The 19,113-nt window shown below is 38.3% G+C and overlaps 2 long non-coding RNA genes across 2 annotated transcripts in view; both read left to right on the top strand.

The window, feature by feature from the left end:
• The window catches only part of LOC137856092 (uncharacterized), a 49,405-nt gene that overhangs the window by 10,686 nt on the left and 19,606 nt on the right, over positions 1 to 19,113 (top strand). The window contains exons 2-3 of the long non-coding RNA XR_011096191.1: positions 11,433 to 11,470; positions 12,295 to 12,349. This is a non-coding gene — a long non-coding RNA (uncharacterized lncRNA). The remainder of the gene's footprint in view (positions 1 to 11,432; positions 11,471 to 12,294; positions 12,350 to 19,113) is intronic.
• Positions 416 to 3,204, top strand: LOC137856093 (uncharacterized). Its single transcript, XR_011096193.1, has 2 exons — positions 416 to 727; positions 3,153 to 3,204. It is a non-coding gene; the product is annotated as an uncharacterized lncRNA (long non-coding RNA).

The raw sequence follows: 19,113 nt of genomic DNA, 5'->3' as shown, positions 1-19,113 counted from the left end.
ATAATGAATTATAAGTAAAATGGAATGCAAACAACATAAATTAATCCAGACTTCCTGAGCATAGAGCTCAGAAAATTCATTAAATGCATAAATATACTGTATTCTGTGTACTTGGATCAAAAAGTATGAAAAGTATACTGTAGCTGGAAATTAATAGAGTAGCTGCTTGAATAGTAATACCTTTTATTTTATTATTCCTTTTTTGAATAGGTAGTTTTTTTCAAGTCACCATTTAAGTCAACACTTTTCTAACACTTAAGAGCTATGAAACAATCTTTGAAACACTGATGTTGCTTATTTCTTGGGCTGGTCCTAAAGTAGCACCTCTGATATTGTAGTAAATTTTGGAACACATGAAGAGCCTCCTAAGGCTATATCCCCAAGGAAATTGAAGTTCTAGGAGATCTTCCATTGATTTAAAGGGGGAATACATCAAAATATTAACAACATTGATATTGAGGAAATAATAGAAATAATCCTGCAGAAGTATTACTGCTTACTTAGTGTAATTTAGTACCTCACCTATATAGGGTTATGTTTTCTCTTGAGCTATACTAATTACTAGTAATTGATTACTTATGTTCACCTTGTTATTGCAGGTCTGTGACAGTAGGGACAACAAATTAAAGAGTCCCTGAACACTGTTTTCAGAGAACCAGATAAGAGATGTTAAGCTACTGTAAGGAGCATCATTTCAGGGCCTCACAATGCATTTTTATAAACATAGGTACGCTTATATATGCACTTCATACAGAGAACAAAATATTTCTCTTTTACAGGAAAACTCAAATTTTGTGAGGTCAAAATGCTGTTAGATAACTCTACCCCTCAGCAAACACATGTTGTTCTGGAAATGGTTCCAAAGCAAAATCCTGCATCCAGAAAGAAATCAGCCCTTGCCTTGGCCAGAAGAACAAAAAGCCATTCCCTGGACTGCTGAGCAGGGGGTGGTCAATTGTTCCAACCCAAAAGAGTGAAGATGAGAAAAGGAAGGGCTATAGGCTGGTTGACTTGCAAGAAACATGTGCCCAGCCTATGGTATGTGACATTGAAGAGCTGCCTCTGGAGAGGATTATGATCTTTAAATTGTCATCCCATTTAGTAATCCTAATGGTGACCACTATCATTTTCATTTTAGGCATACTGCATTGAGCCACAAATCTAAAGGTTTGATTGTCCCTCTGTGAAGAGTGAATGATCCATCTGCCTTTAGCAGTCTGCAATACAGGAAAAACTCTGTTATATGCTTGCAGTTATTCTTCATGGCAAAGAATCTGTATTTAGGGATTCAGATGTATAGTTCTTCCAAATGCATGTTAGAGTAATTTGAGAGGTTATCATCCGCAGCTGCCTGTCTTTTCTCTCTGCCAGAGGTTATTGCCTCTACAGCAGAGAAAATTGAAAGGCTGGCACATTATGTGCACTGCTCATCGCCTGGCACATTGATTTCAGCTTACATAATCAGTGGGCTGGGCTATGAGTGTAGGTGGCAGTAAGCTTTAATTCATCATCCCTACTGGCAGCAGTAAAGTACTAATCAGCTTCTACAGGTGATAGCCAAATCCCACAGGTATTGAGGGCAAAGCCCTAAATGCCCACCATGCAGGGTGCTGAGCATTGCTACAAAGCACCATTTCCCACATTGCATGTCACACGGTTTGTAAGGGGGCAGGAGGAAGAAGTGCTGGCTTCTAGTGTAGCTGCATCAGATAACCCTGGGGATCAGGAGAGGGCTAGGCACATCCAGGTCTAGTTGGCCCAGGAGAAGTAAGCCCGAGAAACTTTGCAGTTAGGAGTTCAGGCAGCCAAAGTGCTAGAAGTAGCCATTGGAGAAAAAGCCTGGAGAAGGACTTGGAAAACTTAATAATAAGCTCTGTGAAGCCAATCTTTTAAACAGTACTTGAATAGCAACCCCACTGGGCACCTAGAAGGAAATCCCAGGAGGCATCAAGTCAACCAAGTATCAGAAAGTGAGGTGATGGGCAAGTCCTAAATGGTATCCCTCCCAAGGCAGCTGTTTTCCCAGACTTGCCGTGGAGCCTGAGAGCATCTCAGTCTGGCACATGTTGTTCAAGTATTCACTTGAGTAATGAGAAATGCAGCTCCAACACCTGTTCTAGTCCTACAGGGGAAGGGACTGAACAGTTGCCTCCTAAAGGGACTAGTTTACCTCAGCAAAGTGCTATTGTGGAAATTCCACATCACTTCTCTTTTGTCTGAATAACGTGCAGTCTGAGAATGACTAATCTAACAGACTTTGGGGGGATCTAGTGTGTGAATACATCTGAAGCTGCTTGGCATAGCCAGGGTTCTGTGAATGCCAAACAGCAAGAGGCACTTAGGGACCATTTAGGGATGCAAATCAGCAGAATTTAAGCACCTCGGGGATGAGGAAGCAGTTAGTCAGAATGTCTGAAATTTCTAATAGTAATTTAATTCTGCAAGCAGACATACTTGATTCACAAGTAGGCTTTAGGTTCCTTGGTGGATTTGGCCTTTTTGATCTGAAGATATTTCAAAATGTATCTGTGAATCAGTAGGAGTTCGGGGCTTTGATGTCTTCTGTGCTCATTTCCTTGTAAAAGAATCTAAATACCTTTCAGTGTCTGGGTCATGAGGAATTCTGTGAAGCACACTGGAGTGTGAGGCTTTTCCACAGACAGAAGTGACCTTGCTTGAGCAGAGATGTTTCAGCACAGAGCAAAATAAAATTTGCACGGTGTTTAGTAACACCAGAAAGACCCTCTAATCTGGGCATTCCTGCATAGAAAAAAAATATATATATTGAAGACACCCAGGCATTGTTAATTATATTCAACCCATTAAGCACAAGCATCATACAGAGCAAAATCATTTAGGATTGACAGGTTTTCATATTGCTACCCTTAGGCTTACCCCATGTTTAGAGCAACTCCCATTGATTTCTGTTGACATTAATGACCCATTAACAGCGGCTGGCAGTCTGCTCTTGCCTACACCCATCCCCACCCCCTGCTCACTAAGCTCTCTTCTCTGGAGGTTGCTGCTAAAGCAGTGGCCAAAGAGTGGGGCAGCAGCAACTGCAGTAGAACCAGACCTTCCTAGCATAAGTGAACATCACTGCCATGGCTTTATCTTCAGGGATCATGGTGATGGAAAGTTTTGTTTTCCAGGGTCAGACTTCATCACCTGGCAGCCCAGCCCAGCTACTTTCCCTTCCTCTATCCCAGAAGGTGCAGCAGACGGAGGAGGTCCTGGCTGCAATGAAGCAATGGGATCCTTGAGTCTCGTAGGAGTGGAGGGTGGAGGTGTGAGGCTGAGTGGGACTGGGTGCTGGGAAAGGGTGACAGGTGTGCAGCTTCCAGTTCTAGGGTGGAAATTAAGCAGGCAATGATCCTAGGAAAAGAGGCATGGTGAAACATGGGAGAAGGGTGGAGAGAGGAAAAAAAAAAAAAAGTGAATAAGACCTGCTTGCCCTGCCAGACTTCCACAGCTCCCTTAAACCTTTCATTCATCCTGCTCAGAGCCCTTCAGACTTCACTGACCCCCAGTTCCTCCAGGAGGATGAAGTTTCCCCTGACCTCTTCCAATCCCACCCACATACCTGTGAGGCCATTAGTGATCTCCATCCTAGCCCCTCTGCTCAGTCTTCTCCAAAGCCCTTCAGTCCTCATGTAGCACCCGGATGGCCTTTGCTCACCACCCAGTGGCCTTTCCTACCCCAGGAGCCTGGGCTAGTCACTCTTAATTACATTGCCAGGAACCCCCACGTGAGCTTGACTGGCTGCACTAACCTTGCTCCTGGTGGGGAGTCTTTTCTCACCCAGCACAGCCCTTTGAAGTCAGCAGGGCTGTTTTTGTGTGGAAGTGCTCACCGCTGAGATGAAGGAGTGCATAATCAAATCCAAAGTATTCTGCTCTGGCACTGTCATCCGCCACACTTCTCCCAGCGCCCAGTCAATACACATTTATGGGTCTGCATCTAGGTGCTCTGCATAACTGGTGAAGATAATTATTCCAGTCTTTCAGTCTTTTTCACCACTACCACTCTCTGTCCCTGTTCTCCTATAGTGAGGAATCCCATAATGAAGACATACTGTAAAGTTTACATGAGACAGTGTTTCTTCTGTATCTTGGTTTTCCAATACTATCTTCTATCTGATACCAGGCTTCAAAGTTGAAAAGTAATGTTATATTCAATGATCAGTGACCATGGGGTTGACAATATCCTTGTAATATGTGATAGTTTTTTGAAATAAGCTATTCACTTTTGATGAATGTTGTTGTTTTGATGAATGTTGTTGAATTTTTAATCCCTGATTAACAAACGACCCATATACATGTATATTTTAGGTAGGGATACATTTGATTTTTAATACATATCTTATATTTTAATACATATCAATGTTAACTAAGCTTCAAACAATTTTAGCTGCATGGAACAGATGATAGCTGATTCTTTCTTTCCATTCTTCAGTTCCTCCTCACCTAAGTCTGATCATTTTGAGGCAATGGAATAAGTTGCTGGCTAGAAAGAAAGTTTGGTATGGGATCTGAGACTGTGATACCAAAGTAAAGATAACTACACAGAGCACAATGCATGTAAATGAGACAGAATAAATAACAAGAGAACAAGTTACTGAAAATGGAATTAAAAGAGAGAAAAGAAATAGAGAAAATATAGACATAAAGTAAAGAGCAGAATATAGAACTTTGTTACTGCTTACTATTGTAATGGCCTTGCTAGAAATGCATAAACTGATCCAATTCATAAACTTTAAATCCCCTGCTCCAGATGAAAAATAGTAACGATGTAAAATTCATGGTATTTGTGACTGGTCTTTATTGACAAAGAGTAAACACCCATGGCTCTTAATAGAGCTTCAGCTACTGATATAACATTTCCACTAGAGGCTAATGCTAGAACTTCAGACTGCACAGGAAATATGTCACAGGAGCTTAAGAATCTCTTAACATAAAGTGATTATTATATATCCTAGTCTTATTGCTCTCCCAGCTATTCATATTCAAGCTTTGAAATGTCTGCATTTATTCCAGCTCTACCATCCTTTCTGCTCTTCTTAAGTTGCACAGAAGTTGTTCAGGAAATCAGCACCAGTGTCTTTGTGACTGATATGTAAATCAAAAACAAGTGGGAAAAATATAACAAGCCTTTAGGGAAATGGAGGGGCTCTTTATGGCACTTGCTTGATGCTCTAGCTCCTCTTAGAGTAGCTATTTCTAAGCTATCAATTAGACAGGGATGAGTAAGTGAGGTTATTAACATTAGAGCCATTCAGTTCAGGACTGTTATTTCAGCTCTCATTTAGGCAGGTAGTTCCTGAAACCTGTTAGCAGCGCAACAAAGCTCTCTGCTGTTCTCAGTCCATTTCTAGCAAATTAGGGCTGAGAGAACACTGCTAGCGTGAACTGTCTCGTCAAAGAGACCTCTTATGAAGATTCAAGACCTTGATGTTTCTAGATGCCAGTTAAATAGCTCCAAAAGGTATCTTTGGGCATTGTAAGATCTGTTTGTAGGTGAACATTAGCAAAAACTCTAAAGCAAGGAAATTCTTACTTGTTATTTATGCTCACCTACAGACACAGTTTTCTCAGGTGCTGAAATTAATTTGTTCTGTTTTGCTCACAGGGTAAGAGTGGCATAAGTTTTGTTGGAGAAATAATGAAGTAAAAAATAAAAATCAACAACAATTACACTAATGAACAGTTATACAAAATCCATTCATTAAGAGGCAGGAAATGAAAGGGATTATAAATCTGCAAGATTTTTAAATGTGGGAAAGGTAACACAGTGGTTAGATCTGCTACTAGCTCAGAAACAATTGCATATGTGATATGTGAGAGGAAAATTAGAGAAGCAAAGTTTTCTTCCCAATTTTCTATCTACAGCAGAAAAAACAAAAAAAAAAAAAAAAAAAAAAAAAAAAAAACCATTTGCTTAAATTATACTAGTACCTTTAACATTTCATTTCTAAAGAATTAGCAAAGAATAGGGTTGACAGATTTCCCATCCAGCCACTAGTCATTGCAGTCACAGATTGATATATAGTTATTTAAAACCAGAACACAGATTATTACAGAACAAAAAACACAGAGGCAAGGTGAAAATTGAAAATGCCTTGGTTTGCAGTTGTCTTATTTTTGTCATACTGTCCTTTTTCCTTCTTCAGTCAAAAGAAAGAAAAATGCAAAACCAAACCCAATCTAACCCAGAACTGGAAAAAGAAAAGGTATTTAAATTTGCTATGAGTTAAAGGCCTGACTAAAATTTGTAAGAAAAAATAATTAAAACTGAATCTATTAAGATGGATTACTTGACTGACAACAACAAAAAGTCTCTGTCAGGTACTCATTAACCTCAGCAATATCAAGGCACAATGCAGATAAAGCACTAGTTTACTGCAGTACAGCAACAAAAATTAAAAGTAGGGAAATGCAGAAATTTGAAACTGAGTGGTGTTTTTTTCTCATATTTTCCTGCTTTTGCAATATAGTTTCCAATTATTGAGGGTCAAACTGACTTTCATGTGATCATAGATTCACTATTTCCTTAGTTCTTAAATCAATAATTATAACAATTCCCCATGTATTTTCATATCATGCTTATTACATTCATGAAAAATATCTGAAAGTAATAATATGACAGCAGTATCTTTGTGTTGAGATTACATTTCTTACCAGCTTTGAAGTCGGTTCCTGTCTGAAGTCCCGTGCCCAGTTGTGATAGATCATTAAAAAGAAAATGATCTTGACATTTTATTTTAATAGCCCGATTTTGCTTTGGCCAAACATGAAACACTGACCTTCTAGGGTATGAACTTTCCCCACTAGTGTATGTTTTGGGAACAGAACACTGGGCTGAAGAGGGAATCAAGAAGGAAAAAACAGTTCAATCAATACCAGACTAATAGCTCCTTACCAAATGAATTACTTTCCAAGATGGAGGGAGGGAAGAAAAATCTTGCCCTATTCTATATCCTGATATTTGTAAACATAAAAATTATTTACAGCATAATCTTGGCCTTTCCTGTTCAGGCTATAAACTTAAGATTCTTATCTTCAGGACAGTCACCCTTTATAAAGCCAGTAATGGCTTTACCCTGAGCTATGTAAAAGTAGAAAATACATTTATATTAATAGAAGAACAATCTGCACATGTGATTTTAGTGAAATGTATTTTTTATATATATATATATATATATATATATATATATATATATTTGCATGCCAATTCCTTATAGCTCAGAATTCATATTAATGTGTCTTCTCCTATGGGACCAAGTGGAAATAAGGCAGATGAGGGAGACAAGGGTGATCCACTGAGTAAGAAGTTTGCTTCAAAGACAGATTGAAGGAACTAGCATCTTCTCTGGAGGAAGAGAAATGAAGATGGGCAATTGTCTAGGTGCCATCATCTCTACCACATGAGGCTATCATAATGTGAGTCACTAGAGAAGTTGGATGTACCCCAGGAGAGGGACCTGTATGTGTCTGGTCTACCTATCCATCTAGTATTGACCACTGTCAAATACAAGTAATTTGACTAGGTGGATACAACCAAAGAAAAGAGCTTCATGTCTTCTTATGTAAGATAGAGTAGAATTTACCCTTGCACACTGTGCTTGTATATTTATAAACTTATTTCCAATCCACAGCTTAGGAACTTTTTCCAAATATATTGGCTATTGAAAGAGGGAATGACATAGTGGGAAGGCTGAGAGAACTGAGAAGGGATTCTTATCAGCACTGCTGCCAGTAAGAGGAAAACAACAAGCTTAAAACAACAAGCTTACCGACCAAAGGCTTGTGATTTGTGTTTATACACCTGAGATTTGGAGTCAAAGTACAGGCTGTTGCCCATAGTTTTATAAGGCTTCTATTGCTAGAGGGTTAGATAATTCATTTTTCTATCAGGGTATTTGAGCTAGTCATCTGAAACCTTTTCTTTTTTATTTTTTTTATTTTTTTAAACAAATGATCGTATTTGATAATATCTGTATTGATTTTAGTAGCATAACCAGTATTCTAAATTCATTGCAATTAATGAAATGAAGAATATCTTTGTCTTTTTTTTTTTTTTTAATGTCAACAATATGTGTGGGGAAGTGCGATGCCAAAGAGTTCAGAATTTTGGAAAATCTCTGTAGTTCCCCCTGGAAGTATAGGTTTCCATGAAAGCAATCTGAAAGCTGGAAGCAATTTGCTCTGGAATTTCACAATATATTTTTTGATTGAAAAGTAATAATATGTGCTAGGAAATGACTGGACAAGAATATTTACCTGTGCATAGACCAACACAGGATAATCTACAGTACAAGAGAATGCAAATTGTCAGGAACGTTATAAAAATACACACAGTATGTGCAGCAGTAAGTCTTTCAAGACAGTCTGTTAAAACTGAGACTTTTTTTTTTTAAAGCTCATGCATGATGAAAAAGATGGAATAGGAAATGTCTAGGTCATTGGTTATTCTTTAAAGGTAGAGGTAACAGTTGTAGAGGTAACAGTTCTCAGCTGCAGCTGTGAAACTTGCTCAAATCTGATCCCAGATCCTATGTTCTTTTCAAAGTAAATAAACATAGTCAGTGTTTCAAAACAGGTCTTTAGTGATCAGTCCTATCACATGTCATCTAAGGTTCCCAAAACAACATGTTTAAATTGTGCTGTCCTACTGATTAAAAAATAACTGTAGAAAAGATAGCTTTAGTACAAGTGCTAGGCCCCTATATCAGATCAAGACAATTTTATGAAATCCTGTTCTTATACTACATGGGCAAGTGAAGTCAGGAAATTCTTAAATATCACATTTTTTTCAGCAAGGGAATAAAGTAGTACAAACAGTGTTCTCAGAGAAGAGGCAACAGTTGCATTTTGTGATTTCAGTGTGCTGCTCTGTGGGAAATGTAAAAAGTATGCTTTAAAAGTATGAAATAAAGTAAAGTCCAGAGAATTATATCTCCTTAGCTAAGCTGCCAAAAATATTTATGGAACTAAAAATCTCAAGAGCATAAAGCAATTCATACTATGTTAATGTTTGTACTGGGAACTTTCCATTAGTAAATATATGAGAGAGAATAATCATATCCATCCATCTGCTTGGTGGCTGTTCAACCACGGAAGCTGCTATATGTCAATTATTAATCCTCCTGGGGATAGAAAAGCTTTTTTTTTTTTTTTTCTCTGGAAAGCTGGTTTTCTGTTTATTTGTTCTTATTTCTTTTCTGCTATTTAAAAATATCTTTTTCTTACAGATTTTTACAGATATTGGCAGATACATTTTCTTCTCAGCAGTATGTTCCTTTTTCATACAGGTCTACTATCAACCACATTACTTTTTTCATTAGTAAAATGAATGATCAGGATACATGAACCAAATCTTTTTCAACTCATTCAAGTTCTTCTGAGACTGTGACTTCAATGCCTTTCTTGCAGTGATGTTTGTTCCACAGATACTCATTAAGACATTTCAGCAGCCATGCTGCTACCTTTTTCTTGATCAGGTAGTGATCTTTCTAGTTTCTGGCACAGCAACAGATGTGAATGCAAGAAAAATATTTATAAAATATAAATCAGCAGTGTCTAATCTAAATGTAGCAACAACAACAAAACAGTGAGCATGGCTTCTGGTACTACTATTTAAAAGCTAATCAAGCAAGCAATGTAACATTGAAAAGAAATTAACATCAGTGAAGGAGGGTCATTTGCTGATGCTAGCCACATTGAGAAATCATTGATTTCAGCTGGAATCAAGAAAGATTACTTAGTTGTTTGTTGTTGCATTATGCTACTTTTCACAGGTTGATTTCTGCTGGGACAGTCTGCATTACTAATGTCACTTTAATAGCATGAGAACGTTGAGTACATTGCATCAAAGAAAATCTTTGCAGTAAACATGAGTACTAATTCAACTTACTTCTCAGAACTGTCACAGAGTAAAAGCTAATTTACTCATGCTAATTATTGAATGTGACTCAACACAAGCAACTAAGTTGAAAATTAATGAATAAACAAGAAAAAACTAAGCTTCATATATTACAGTTATGAAACTATTTGCTTAAGTCATTTTAGGAACATGAGGAAAATCTGAGGATTACAAATTTAAATTTTAATTTACCCAGAAAGTCTTTCGGAAAAGAGGGATAAATAACATTGGGTATATAGTCTGTACAAAAGGTTTGCCCACACAATATATCAGTGTTTCACTTTATCTTATTTTACTATTATCTGCTAGTAAACAGAAAGCCAAGGGAATTACAATCCCTTTGTGCTGGGCAGTGCCACGTGAATATCTACATCAGGAGCCTGTCTCAGAGACACCACGCTATGTAGACAGTTAGTAACCAGAGGAAGGAAACAAAAATCTTCCCTCCAGCTCACTGACTTTCTGAGTCTGGTCAGTGACAAAACTCAGGGCCCAGGAGCACTCATAGTTGTGTGGCTTTTGTTTCACCTTCTGCCCCCCTGCCTTCTTGCACTTCCTCCAATGCTACAGCCTGCTCCAGGCTGAAGTTTTCATTCAATGTTTGAAAGGCATTTGGATAATCCTGTTAATGGTATGTTTTAACTTGTGGCTAGCCCTGAAGTGGCCAAGCAGTTGGACTAGATGATCTCTTGGGCTTGCCTTGTTCTGCACCAGGACTGAGCAGAAGTGAATGAAAAAAATACAGAAATTAGAGGAAATGGCACCAGCCCCAGAGGACAGCGCTGCCACACACAAAATTTTTATGCTCACCTTGCCCCAGTCCTCAATGAAAGTGCTTATGGCAGTGAGGAACCTGGCTGGATTTGTGGCAGTGTTCCTACCATGTCCTTCAGGCCTGCAGAGCTGGGAGGAAGGTAGACCTCAACATGCAGCTGCAGGGCATTATTTTCAGAGATACTGAGCAGTGCTGTTGCCTAAGGGAGCAGAATGGAAAGAATTAAAATAGACATCTTTCCAGATTCATACTGTGGCTTTTTTCCAGGCAGTTATCAAAGTCCTCTGGGTTGTCCGTATCAAAAGCACAAGGTAGAAGTTCACATCAAGTGCTTTAGACATCATAAACCCAGTCAAAAATCCCTTGTGCATTTCTCAGGATATTTCCAGTTGCTCTGGTGTGCTTTATTTCAGGCTTTAGGTGGAATTCTTTGCTGTATTAGAGATGTATTTACAATCCTCTCATTTTTGTATTCTTTTCAAGTGTTTTGGTTTGAAGTTCTTTAGCTTTGCTTTTATTGTCAACACACTCCTTTCATCTTATGACTTTCTTTGTCTTCTAAGAAAACTGATAGAGAATTGGACACCAAAAACTTATGGGGAGGTAGACAGGGAAAGATTTTACTCTCGAACGGGGCTTGTTTACATCCTGCAGGCAGAATTGTTTGGACATATTTCTGTCAGTAGTACATTGTATTTTTAATGCCATTAAGTAGTGTTCTTTTGTCCTTTCCAGGAGAAAAAGGTTAGATCCCTGATTTCTGCTGAAGCAAGGTAAAATCTTATTTCCAATGGTATAAAAATCATGTTTGTTCTCGCATAACCTTATGCATTTTCTTCAGGATCAAAACCCACAGACCCTATGAATAATATTCAGGTAGAAACACTAGGCTTCACCTGCTTCCATGTCAAAACGAAAAATGTAAAATGTAAAGCTATGGCAATTTCAAAGAACAATCACAAAGCAGTCTTTCTGCTGATCAGTTACTACAGCAAAATTGGCCAAGATTTGAGAATTTTTTCAGTTATGAACAGTGTGTCAAGTCTGAAATGAAAACCAAAACCTGACAGATTTTGCAAAACTTGGGACTGATATTATTTACACTGATCTGCTGGATATGTACCTTGGATCTGAAAGATTCTTAGCTTTAAGTAACCAATGGCCTCTAATCCTGTTCCCCCTGTTTTTTCTGCATGTAGGGAAAGTGTTGGTTTTGTATGTTTTTTTTTCCTCTGCATTTAAATAAGTACCAACTGCAAAACTGGGATCCAAATCCCAATTCAGACTTCTCCCAATTTTAGAAGTTTGGGATCTACAGCTTTATTTCGGGCACATTTGTCCTTTCAGGCTCTCTGACACATCAGTTAAGCATTTTCTTAAAAAGCAACACCCAGCCCATCACAACTTGTCCTGAAAGCAGCTCACTACTTCATAGCATGACTTACCTGCAGCCCCAGTGTTCTAAGAAAAAACAAGACTATAATGATACTTGCATATGTATTAAAATACCTTTATACTTATTATAACTTATGTGTATATTAAAAGATAATTTTAGTATATACCTGATGTAATTTATTGCTTATCACTTCATGGTTAGTTGCAGTTCTCAGTTTGAAGGATTTACCCAGCAGAAAACTTGAGGATATAACAGGGTAAGTCTTATGCAGTCTGGAGTGGTGAATGATATGTGTCTGAAAAATTGTTTATTTGCAATTTTTTACACTGAAATGCTTCTTAAGTATTTATCATTTTTCAAGAGCTTGTCCTGTCTACTTAATGGAGAACTGCAGAATGATACCTTCATGAAATAACACATTCGACCAAAGTAACTTGATTTTCTGTCTCTCTAGTACTGTTTCTATCTGACAGTTATTGAAGGAGGTATTTGACAGGGCTCTTTAGATGCTGTGCACATCACTTCACCCATCTGTGGCCCTAATATGTTTTAGTTCCATTTCTACAAATTAAATAAAATTCCCACCTACCCTGATAGGACTAGGTCTTTTATTTACCATTGCAAAGTCATAATGACAATTCTGCAGAGACATAATAATAATTTAAAAAAAAAAAAATTGTGAAATCTGGTTGTTGCATAACACACTCCATCTCCAGATGGTAAAATTAAGTTGTCTGTAAACACTTTCCAGTATTGCAGGGGGAAGGGACGTGGAGAAGAAAAGTCAGGGCTGTGGGTTTGTGACAGAATTTAAACCCTTGCTTACCAATAACATTGCAGGCAAAATCTTCTCATTGCTTTCCTTTCTTGTTCCTTCCAAGATCCATCATTTATGACTTATCATACAAGATAGGATATAAAATTGCAAAGCATTAAACTGTAGACAGAATTAGCTTTTTCACAGGATATCTCCTGCTACTGTGGCAATTGGAGGATCATATCTTGTGCTGTAGAACAGATCCAAGTATTTCAGCATGCAGCAAGGTAAAGCAGGTCAGGAACTGTCTCCAAAGTGTACAGACACATCCAGGTTTCTACTTCTAAAAAGTTACAGTAAAACTCTGACTAAGTCCCCAGTCGGGGAGGGGTTTTGGGGCTTGATTTTTTTGGCTTTTTAATATTTATGGAATACATGTTTTGAGTTCATATTTTGAGCCCAGAAAAGTTGCAAATGTTCTACACATTTATGAATAACACATACTTTAATTTAAAAATTTTGTTCTTGTGTGAATTAGTGTCACTCTAGACTATAAAATCATTTTTCTCCTCCACTGCTTCCTAATGTTGATGTCTTTAGACCAGATCAACATAACTGGATAGGTGTTAGCTGATGACAGCAAATTAATTTTTGTCATCTGACATATAGAGGCAAAAGAAGCATGCAAGAACCAGAAGAATATCTCTTCTCTGTGACCCCACCTGAAATTATGTTCTGTCTCTTATCAGTCATAGCCCCATCTCCTTGATGCTCCTGAACTGCTGCTGCAGAGTGAGATACTCCAACAAATCATTTCAGTTAGTCATTCTCCAAAGTAATCATCATGCTGTCAAGAACTGAATCAGTCTGTTTATTTACTTTGATAAATCAGCATTACATTGTGGAAGAAAGCTAGAGAAAATATTGGTACAGTACTATCCCTTTGACCTTGGTGGAAGTGAGGTTCCTGCTTCTGCAGCTCGTCCCTTAGAAAAGTGATCAGGAACCTCAGGGCAAGAATAACCCCAGTCCTGTGTCCTGCACTTCAGCAAAGAACACTTTCAATACAAATGTGTTCCCATGCTTCATATATTATAACTACTGATGTATAATTAATATTTACTGTTAAATAGAGATTCTTCCTCAAGAAAAGTAACAACGCAGGAAGAAGGGAGAAATATTTTTTTAATCCTTCACTTATTACTAGCTTCTCCAGAAAGTGTGAGGCCAGAACTGTGCTTACTCTGATAGTGTTGCATTTAAATCAACTCTTGTCATGAGTGACAACTCCACAGTGCTGTGTCTGCTGCTCTGAATGCACTTCACTTTAGCTGTGGAAAATTGTAGGCGTTTACATTTGGAGATACCTGACCTGACTCTCAATCTCCTGCAAGAGACTGCTGTGCATTAATTCCATCAGAATTCTTAGACCAAATAAGCTTTAACAATCTCTCTCTTCACCATTGTACTCTAGCAACATCATCTAAATGTAAGTAATGAAAAACAAACTCTGATTTTAGAAGAATAGTCTTGGGAGCCTTGATTAGCTGTTGCATTCATGTTTCTAATACTTACATCTGCATAAAGCAGTGAGAAGAATAAAAGATCAGGGACAGAGTCAACACAATTTTGCCAGGCTTGTCAAAATCTCCTTGTCCAAACTTCTTTCTTCTAAAAGCAAGCTCCTAGACTGCAGGGCTTCTTTCATACTCTGCAGCTGCCTTCAGCGTGATGTGCTCTATGACACTCTGGCTTTTCCCTGCCAGCACCTCTTCAAGAAAGGTTACGGCTCTGAAGGCTTGATATGAATGGTGAGTAAAATTTTTGCACTAACTGTAGACATTTGGGCTCTCACCGCCACCTTGGATAGCTTATCCACCACTGATTTTGATTCTGGGCATATTTCATGAGAGAGCCCAGAGGATTAATTCCCAGACAGAGTCAAGACCCATTGGCAGCACCAGCAATGCCCCAGCATGCAGCAGGCTGTGCTGCACCGAGCTGGCCTGCCCAGCTTCCTATGAAGCCACCCATAAGATATCATCTAATAGCAGGTGTCTGTGCATACTATGAAAAAAAAAAAAAGAAAGAAAGAAAAAAAAAAAAGAAAAAGAGCTACTCTGTAGTGCTCTGTTGTCTTTCAGAAGGAAATTCCAGGTTCCAAAATGCTGGCTGACATTTTGAAAATCTTTTCTCCTTAGAGCACAGCCCCAGCTCAAAGCAGGCGTCATTTGCCCTTCTGTGCTAGAAACATCAGGCTTGCCAAATGTGAAGTACATTTGACAGGAAGGTGATCTGCTGCCATGAAGATGTCTCTCTGCAGCACCCCATTTCCACCACACTTCTGCTATCTTCTAGGTCTTCGAACTATGGGTTTCAGGACTATGCTGAAGAGCCCCCCAGATCAGCCTGTTGTATAAATTTGTATTGATTTTCTCTTAAGGTTAGAGCTCAGGCAGTGTTTGCAGATAACCTCCAGTGAATTGCTCTTTATTATACCTGCCTTGAAAAGTTTGAATTGCTTGAACAGAGTATCACTGAAAGCTGCCCTTGCCCCCAGTTTTTCCCTTTTCTCTGTCATGCTTTGTTAATCCTAAAGCACTAAACCTAATATATGATTTAGAGAAATAAAATAACAATACAGCTTTATTGTATGGGGCAACAACTAGGGAAATTCAGAGAAAGCAAGCTGTTAAATTAAATATACCTCTGACTTGGAAGCAGGCAAATTAGGAGTGAGGGAAAGTCAGGAAAGGGAAACGTTACTTAAATATAATTAAGCAGCAAAATGAGGCAGGATAGAGTGTCCTGGTTAGATATCTAGATGTGTGGGGAATATACTGGCAGTAGAAATACATACCACTATAACTATAATGAGAGTCATATTTACTTGAAATAGAAGGCAAAATACAGTGATACCAATTTATTACCAAGTTAAAGGAGATCAACAAAGCTCCAACATATTTTAAAACATAGTATTGATAACAACAAGAGAAAGCCTTAATGAGGCATTTCATAGCCCAATGCACTGAACTTCAGAAATTAATATTTAAGGAGAGTCTCAAGTCTTATTTCTTATTTATTGGTGTTCTGAGATTTCCTTGCAGTAAGGCCTTCTTACAGCCCAGTTTCTTGGCTACAGTTTATTTTGGATAATTATGCCATGCCTATCTAAATACATTCTGGTTTTTGTTTGTTTGTTTGTTTGTTTTTTGCCTCTCTATGGGCATTTTCCGCTATTTGTGAGTCTGCGGCTAGGTCTATGCAGGAGTGGAAAGGGAGAAGTGAGGATCTTTTCCTCCTTGTTCTGCTCACCTTCTTGGGCTCACTGAGCATCTCTGTAGACCCACGCATAGCCTGCCTTGACATGCATTTAAATGATTAACAGTTGGCTAATACACATCCATTTTAGTCTTTTTTTTTTTTTAATCATAAAACGTTGCATGATGTTGCAATACAGATATGTGTTTACAGATGAGGACTATGTGCAAAACATAAGGGGTGGACTTTCTTTGAAAAATACCGATAGTCACAAATTTTGTAGTCACTATTAGGGAGATCTCTCTTTCCAATGCAATATGCTGTGAAAATCCACAGAGGAGAGACTGTGATACCCATTACATGAGATGTTTGTGTACATCTGGGAGTATTATAATATAAAAATAAGGTTAGATATGCTGTTGATAAATTGTCCTTTTTTTCTTTTGACAAATTAAAGAAGTTGAAGAAATGAACTCACTGTGTAATACCACTGACAGCCTACAGAATAGTGCCAACCCTTCAGAAACCATAGGCTCTTTCAAATGTGCATGAAAATGTGAGCAACCTGCTAACATATTTGATCTTGAAATCACTGTATTCCCAATAGCAAAACTAAGTAGAGCTTTCCTGTCCAATTCTATTGCTTCAGCTTAGACTGAAGATAAAATGCAGCAATGAGTCACACATTCACATACATTGTCCACAAAATTAAAATGTTTATCCTTTAAATTGCTTTGTGGCACCCTTGCCACACAGGATTCTTTTTATCAATTTAGCAATACGTTTGTGAATTTGATAAGTGCTTATAACATCATGACAACTCTGAAGAAGTTTGTAACAGCAAAAAATGGGTAAAACATGAACCCAGAACAAATCTGTTACTGAGAATAGATGTGGACCCTCATATTATCTTACAGTACCTCCAGTACCTAAAGGAGGCCTGCAAGAAAGCTGGAGAGGGACTCTTTATCTGACAGTGTAGTAATAGGACAAGGGGGCAATGACTTTGAACAAAAAGAAGGTAAATTTACCTTACATATTTGGAAGAAATTATTTATTATGAGGGTGGTGAGGATCAGGTTGCCCAGAGAAGCTGTGGATGCCCCATCCCTGGTGTGGTGGTTTTACCGTGCTGGGCAGCTAAACCCCACAACTGCTCTCTCACTCCCCCTCTTTTTAGATGAGGAGGGGGAGAAGTAAAGCAAAGAACAACTCACAGGTTGAGATAAGGATAATTTAATTAAAGGGAAATAATAATAATAATTAAATAAAGATTATTATGAACTAAACAATTTAACTAAAGGGAAATAAAAAGGGAAAGGGGAAAAGGGAGGGGGAAAGGGAAAATAAAAAGAAGGGAGGAAAACAAACAAATAATAAAAAAAAAGGCTATGTGGAAGTGCAGAGGAAATAAATCACTCTCTACTTCCCACAAATGAGCGATGATTGACCACATCCTTGAAGCAGGGCCTCAACGCACGTAGCCGGTGTTCAGGAGGAGGACCAACTTTTTCAAAACGAGAGCCCACCCCTCCCCTCTTCTTCCTGTTTCCACCTTTTATTGCTGAGTGTGACATCACATGGTATGGAATATTCCTTTGGTTGGTTTAGGTCAGCTGCCCTGGTGATGTTTCTCTCCTCACTTTTTGCCCACCCCCTAGGAGGGTTAGAGAGAGGCCCGATGCTGTGCCAGTGCTACTCAGCAGCAGACACAACACTGGTGTGATAACACTGCTGTTCCAGCTACAAGTGCAGAGTACGGCACTGTATGGGCTGCTGCTGGGAAAGTTAACATTCCAGCCAGACCCAGTACACCTGGAAGTGTTCAAGGCCAGGTTGGATGGAGCTTTGAGCAACCTGATCTGGTGGGAGGTGTCCCTGCCCATGGCAGGGGGTTGGAATTAGGTGGTCTTTAAGGTCCCTTCCAACCCAAACTATTCTATGGTTCTGTGATCTTTGATGTCTTCAAGATGGCATTAAGCTGTCCACTGAGCTTTTGTCATGTCTACTGTCTATCATCTCATCTCTGTGCTATTTCCCACTTGGCAACCAAAGCAACTCGATAATCAAGTCAAGGATTTTTAGGGGAAGAATAAAGTTGCCAGCAACCACTTAAACAACCATTTGCACCATAAGTACGACAAAAACTTCTGTTCCAGCTTCTGTGTTGCAGGAGTAGAATTACACCTGAGATACAAAGGCAAGTTTTATAAGAACAGAGGCATCCGTCTAGAGCCCCAGCAAAAATCTTTTCTATTTGAGTCCTTTCTTTAAGGATCTGAACTGTTCATCCAGCTTGCTTTATGCTGCAGCAAATCTGCCTGCATATGTCCCAGACAAACTACTTTACAGTGGTGGAGGCATCTTTTCCAATATTCAGACTATGCAGAATATATTTGGTATCCTTTTAAATGTGAGACCTGATATTAAATAGTTATGAAGACATTGTGAAGAACTGTACATCTTGTAAAGAACTCTCTCTCCATGTTTTTCATGGTTAAGAAAAGCTGCGTTTCCATGGCATTCGCATGCCCATCTTGCTGATTGCTTTTGTACTGTCCAGAGGTGCTGAATCACAATTGGAAATAAACAGATCTCAATTCAGTTGCTGAATCATAAAGGCAGGGTATTTTTTATTTTACTTCATATATTTTGTGTAATGAAGTATAGGGACAGACAGTTGAAATCCATGGTATGATTTAAAATATGATCACATGCTTCAGCAAACCAAAACAGTTTGAGTGATATCTTTCTCTAAGAAATATGGAAAAAATACCAAGAAAAAAAGGTTTGAAGTTGACCCAAAACATAGTTTAACTTAAAAGGAAACATTTTATTTCATTCTGACCAGCCTAGTTTGCATTTGGTTGTGTATTTTTCAATTTTGTCTTTAATATATATTCACTTCTAAATAATACATGAGATTTTGAAAATGAAAAAAAAAAAATGTTTTGATAAGGCTGAAACAGAACATCTCAAGACTTTTTAAAAAAAAGTTTGCT

This window comes from Anas acuta, chromosome 4 (assembly GCF_963932015.1).
Source record: "Anas acuta chromosome 4, bAnaAcu1.1, whole genome shotgun sequence".
Taxonomy (NCBI): Eukaryota; Metazoa; Chordata; class Aves; order Anseriformes; family Anatidae; genus Anas; species Anas acuta.
The sequence above is the reverse complement of the archived record's forward strand: the minus strand, read 5'-3'. Positions and strand labels throughout refer to the sequence as shown.